The 6411-nt window shown below is 40.1% G+C and overlaps 1 protein-coding gene across 1 annotated transcript in view; it reads right to left on the bottom strand.

Annotated features, from left to right (window-relative positions):
- The window catches only part of ncs1a (neuronal calcium sensor 1a), an 18599-nt gene extending 18113 nt beyond the window's left edge, over window positions 1–486 (bottom strand). Inside the window, exon 1 of the mRNA XM_048259921.1 lies at window positions 1–486. This exon is cut by the window's left edge and continues 392 nt beyond it. The gene's annotated coding sequence lies outside the window, so the exon portion shown is untranslated.
- Between the last annotated feature and the right edge of the window lie 5925 nt (window positions 487–6411).

Here is a 6411-nt window from a genome sequence, read left to right as displayed (position 1 = left end):
TCTCTTTCTGTCCCCGGGCGCCGCGTGCTGAGCTGTGGAGAGAGGGAGAGAGAGAGAGACGGCGGAGTGCAGGATGATCTGTAATCCGTTCAGCTGCGTCCGAGCTCCTGTCCCTTCCTTTCCTGCACGGCTCTGGGTCCTCAACCCCGCTCCGGAAGGCAGCGCTGTGGGATCAGTGCTCTGGCCTGGAGGGGAGCGCTCTCTCTCACACACACTCTTGAGGAGGAGGAGGAGGAGGAGGAGGAGGGGGCTGCTGCTGCTACTGGTGGTGCCCGTGCCGGAGGGGCACACTCCCATCTGTCTGGATCTGCCCGCTGGCGATGGGGAATCGGGTGATTGTGTCCCTGGCTGGCAGAGTGAGATTGCGAGCTGCCTGCCCCGTCGCGCCACTGAGAGTGTGTGTGGGAGAGCGTGCCTGTGTGGGTGGGTCTGTGTTGTGACCATGCAATGTGTTGATACCGTTGTTCTTGGCAACAGAAGCCACTCCTATTATGCTTCCTCCCTCTCTCTCTCTCTCTCTCTCTCTCTCTCTCTCTCTCTCTCTCTCTTTCTCTCTCTCTCTCTCTTTCTCTGCCTCTCTCTGGTTCCCTTTTTCTTTCAGACAGATTCTCTGTAGATATTATTCTATCCTTGGCTGTGGTTTGACAAATGGCTTAAATGCTTAAATACTAACATGTTTCAAAGCAGCAAAAGCTTAACCTCTGAGGTTCACAAAGTCCTTGGGAGATTCTCAAAAGTGTATCATCTTCCACTGGATAAATATGCAGAAACCACTGAAAAATACATCAAAACAGATGTATGAACAAATGTCAGGCAGTCAGGCAGTCTGACTCTGCAGGAAAGCCTTTGAATGCAAAGTAGTACTCAGTGAACACTCCCTCGATGGACTGCCAAGATGAAAAAAGTACTTATCTATTTCTCAGACCGACAAAAAGAAAAACAGACTGTTCTCAGACAAAACTCTAGGGCTGTGCTAGAGAGTCTTGGTATGTTTTTTTCAGCATTGAGTATGTATTCAAATGTAATTCTTTTCCTTTTGGCCCAAAGTGAACAAAGTAGGCAAATGCAGCAAGGTCCAACAGTTTAAAATGATAGCAGTGACTGTGCAACTGTGCAGATGACTTTTTCCACAGGTAATTCACAGCGCCCTTCACAAAAGATAGCCTTATCAGCTCTCCGAAACAGATAGAGGGGGAGCTGAAATGAAACAGAGGGGAGAGAAGATAACTGGCCTGGGATCAAAGCTTCCAAACTCTCACACACACTCACAAAAAGCATTTACCTGAAACCTTCATCTAGCAGCTTTAACAGTGTGTCATCTGTAACCTGCAAACTAGCTTTTAAAAATCTTGAAAATGGGTTTACTGAGTATCCAAGTAAAGGATTAAAGTTTTCCCTCACAAAGATTAAAGTTTTCCCTCACAATCGAATCTCACAATCAAATATCTCTTTCAGGCTTAGATGCATGCAGATCTGTTGTCTCGTCTGTTAGTATTCCTCGACGTGTGAGAGCACTAATGTTGAGAGCAAAGGAGAAAGAGTGCAGCATTGACCTGCTTATCACACCCCAATAAGCTTTAGCACAGAAAGCCAAGGAGCGCCATCAGCTCTGCATGAATAATACACCTGCGACAAACAAATAGCCACGCATATTAATCACACACAGACACACACACACACACACACACACACACACACACACACACACACACACACACACACACACACACACACACACACACACACACACGCACACATAAAACTCACACTGTCAAAAAAGCCATGGGTCTTACCTTTGATCTCATTCCAAAGTTATTCCAAAACAGAGCACCAATGACCTGCAAACAAACTTACAAACCTAAATAAATGAATAAATTGAGAGCAGAATAAACACAAAATCACAACATCTCCCTGTATGACACCATGAAGATTCAACTTCTTTTATTCTCTCTGTAGGACTGATACTCTGAATCCAAAACATCTGTGACTATATCATCTCACCCAAGACAAATGTCAGCCTCTTCCTGGATAATCAAGCTGTTATTGTAGTATTTCCAGAATATCAATATTTTCTCTTCAGAGTTTAGATTTGGAGATAGGGTTTATGAAGTTGAAATTCCGTCTACAAAAAGACGCATACAGTTTATAAACCAGATATATCCTCTAAATAGGAAAATATGAAACACGACTATTAATCTCTTCCAATCATTTACACTTTGAAGTGCTATGCATTTACATAAAGTTGAACATTTGCTCTGCTTCTCCTCCACAGTCTAGTGAAGTAGGACTGCAATCCGTCTTTGTCATTGGACCGGCTTCAGTAGTCTACACCCTAACAGGAGGAGGAGGAGGGCAACCCAGAGAATGTGTTGGCAGGGGATCAATGGGGGAAAAAAATGTTCTATCCGGGTCATACGGGGACTTATGATTTAGAGGTAAATGAATGAGATGAAAATGGATCACCCTTTTCCAAGGTTATCACGGATCATCATTCAATCCTGCCCTTGCTTTCCAGTGCTGCTAACACAACGGCTCGCTCAGTAAGCATTACATGCGTCAAATGATCTTTAGTGACATTCTGATGTCCATTCTCTGTGCTAAGCGGAGATCATGACCACATCTATGCGCTCGCGCTTCATGGACGAGACCATGATAACAGGTCCAGGGAACATACAGTGGCACTTGACATGTTTCTTGTCCGTGCTCACTTCTGTCTGAGGGCCTGATATATCTCTGACAGTTGGCCAATGGGATGATCCTGTGTTTGACATCAAGCGTGGGTCACCTGAAGGCAACTGTTATCTAATCTGGTTCCAGACGCCACCGAGGAACAAACCCCCTGTGACCGTAAATCACCGCCACACTCCTCAGTGCACCGCCAGTCACTGGCATGGTGCAATTAGCACATTAGGGGGATTGCACATTAACCGGGTAACAGAAAGTGGAGTAATTTGGGCTAATCCATTAAGGCAGCTAGTCCAGTCTCAAATTAGGAAAGGAGATGATTATCTAGTACCTTAAATAGAAATCAACATCATAACAATGGATTAAGTTATGGGTGGTTCCTTCTAATGATAAGATGAATGCTTTATTTACAAATCTGTTCAATAATGACATATTTAAGTCCAATTTTGTCCAGGTCCAAGTGCAGACTGTCTGCAAGTATTAGGGTGAAGGAGTGCAAGAGAGTTGGGGCTATGTGAGGATAAACAGAGATAAAGCAAGAGGAAGATATTCCTTCAGATGAGATGTTAAACCGAGGTCCTGACTCACTGTGGTCATTAAAGATCCCATGGCACTTATCACAAAGAGTAGGGGGTTCCCCGGTGTCCTGGCTAAATTCCCAACCTGGCTCATTCAGTCTAGCCCCCTAATCATCCCCCAGTGTGATTGGCTCATTCACTCCCTCACTCTCCACCTCAAGCTGGTGTGTGGTGAGCGTTCTGGCGCATAATGGCTGCCGTGCATCACCCGGGTGCTACACATTGGTGATGGTTAATGAAGTCCCCCCTTCCCTGTGAAGTCCTTTGGTTGTCGAGGAAAGCGCTATATGTGTTGTTGTTGTGTTGTTATTTTCAAGTTTTGTTGCTATAACACATTTGTTGCATTTTATTAGCATATCAGTGCCGACAGTTGAATATCATTTCAAGTTCTGTATGCAACAGGCTTCATGTCTGGAGTAAACCCACATTCCGAAAAAGTTGGGACGCTTTGTAAAATGTGAATAAAAAAGAATGTTAGGATTTGCAAATCATGTAAATCCTATATTTAACAGAGAATAGTTGAACTGTTGAAGGAGAGAAATGTTATTGTTTTTTGAAAAAACAAAATATGTTCATTTTGAATTTAATATCAGCAACATGTCTCAAAAGGATCTGTTTAGGAACTGAGGGGACCAGTTGCTAGAGTTTTGAGAATGAAATGTGGTCCCATTCCTGCCCGTACAGGATTTCAGCTGATCAACAGTCTGGGGTCTTCTTAATCAAGTTTTTTATTCCATTCAGGACATTTTAGCACCTCAACTCTTCCTCTATGAAGAAATATTGTTGGTATTGTTTTCCTCATATATACAAGGTCTTTCCTGAAAAGACATTGTCTGGATGACAGTATATGTTGCTCAAACTCTGTGCACATCATTCAGAATTTATTCCTGCCTGCACCATGCCCATGCCATAGGCACTAATGCCCCTCCACACCGTCATGGATGCTGGGTTTTGAACTGAGCATATAACAAGTTGGACACGTTGGGATAGTTGAATAGTCTCTCTCCTCTTTAGCACATTGGAGTCTATGATTTCCAAAAAGCTCAGGCTCAGATAAGATGGTAGAATTTTTGTATCATGTCCATAAAATGTCTTCTTTGCATGGGGAGTTTACACTAGCACTCCTGAATGGAGCATTGGAGCAAAGTGCAATCGGACTCTGTGCAATAACTGCTGTGTTTACTGTTTCTGTTTTTTAGCTGCTTATTGAGAACATGGAATGAATGTGTATGTGTGAGATATATATATATGAGATATATATCTTTATCTTACTCTATGTGCTGGTGTATGTATATATATATATATATATATATATATATATATATGAGATATATATCTTTATCTGGTGTATGTGAGTACCGTATATATATATATATATATATATATATATATATATATATATATATATATATATATATATGTGTGAGATATATATCTTTATCTTACTCTTTGTGCTGGTGTATGTGAGTATATATATATATATATATATATATATATATATATATATATATATATATATATATATATATATATGTATAAATATATATATATATGAGATATATATATTTATCTTACTCTATGCTGCTATGTGGAGAGGATGGCTCCAACAGGATTTTGTTGTATCGCATGCAATGATAAAGATCTATCTATTTATCTATCTATCTATCTATCTATCTATCTATCTATTAAATTGTGCTCATAGACAATGGTTATCAGAAGTTTTCCTGAGCCCATACAATGGTGTTCTTTACAGAAAAACATCTGGTTTTAATGCAGTGCCACCTAAGACGACATTCATCTAATATTTCTTTTCAGCCCTGTCCCTTGTTTTAAATATTTCTCTAGATTCTCTAAATATTTAAATGATATTATGTACTGTTGATGATGAAAGCCTCAAATCCTTCACAATTTCATGATAAGAAATATTATTATATTGTATATCCAAAGGTTTACACAGAGTGATGAATGCCATCATTGATCGTGATGAATTTCAACAAAATTTTGCTGCTCTTATTTTTTCATTATTATATGTGCCCTCTTATTTACTTATTTACTTACTTTTTTGTTTACTTGAATGTTATGTTTGTCTGTGGACTTAAAATTGGTGACTTAAAATTGGTAAAATATGTCTTGTCTTCACCGTGGGATAGTGAGAAACGTAATTTCGATCTCTTTGTATGTCTGGAACATGTGAAGGAATTGACAATAAAGCTGACTTTGACTTTGACTTTGACTTTGACTTTGACTCCACATCTTTAGCCTACTTCTGAGGGACTCAGTCTCTCTGTGATGCTCTTTTTTTATCCCGTTGATGGTTCCAGTTCACTTAATTATTTGTGAAATGTCCCTCCTTCTGTTGTCTTTATCAGCCCCTTTTGAGACGTGTTGCTGACGTGTGCTTATTTCCATGAAATAGTGAAATTTCTCTCCTCCAACAGTTGTTATGTTGTCTTTGAACTATTCTCAATTAAATACATGGTTTGTAAATCATAGCATTCTTTTTTAATTCACATTTCACAAAAGCATCCCAACTTTTTTGGAATTTGGGTTGTTGTGAGGATTAGCCTATTTCTTCACACAGAATGGCCCACTTAAACCAATCAACAAGGCACTTGTTCCTTCTCCACTGACAGGAAAGCAAACGGGTTTTGAATTGAGTTATCATTAGGGGCTCTGTTTTGGATTAGCAGCCAGCTGGCTGAAAAGGAAAGTTAAATAGTTAAAAAAAGGTTTCTGAATAATGAATGCATGCATATTTGTTGTAAATGACTACACATGAGTTGACTGCCTAAACCGAGACCTATGTCCGTTCTAACCACCCAGAGTGGAAAATATCTAAAATTAAAGATGCATGTTCACAGTGCCTATTTTATTTACCTACCATAGCCTACTTATTGTTCTCTTTCAGATGAAATATACCTAAATCAGTAATAGACTACACATGGCAGCCACCATCCAGCAGGTTCACAGTCACAGATGACAGCAGATAGCATAGGCTGTCATTTAAAGTGCATGGTGTCCTGCCCTCTCTGAAGCAAGCGCTTACAGGGATGGAGTTTATCCACCTTTCAAAAGAGTTGATTTACCAATTGGAACTTTTTACATTCAAAAATCATACTATATTATCCACATTCAGAATAGATAGAGA

Source organism: Alosa alosa, chromosome 12 (genome assembly GCF_017589495.1).
Source record: "Alosa alosa isolate M-15738 ecotype Scorff River chromosome 12, AALO_Geno_1.1, whole genome shotgun sequence".
In the NCBI taxonomy this organism is placed as follows: Eukaryota; Metazoa; Chordata; class Actinopteri; order Clupeiformes; family Clupeidae; genus Alosa; species Alosa alosa.
The sequence above is the reverse complement of the archived record's forward strand: the minus strand, read 5'-3'. Positions and strand labels throughout refer to the sequence as shown.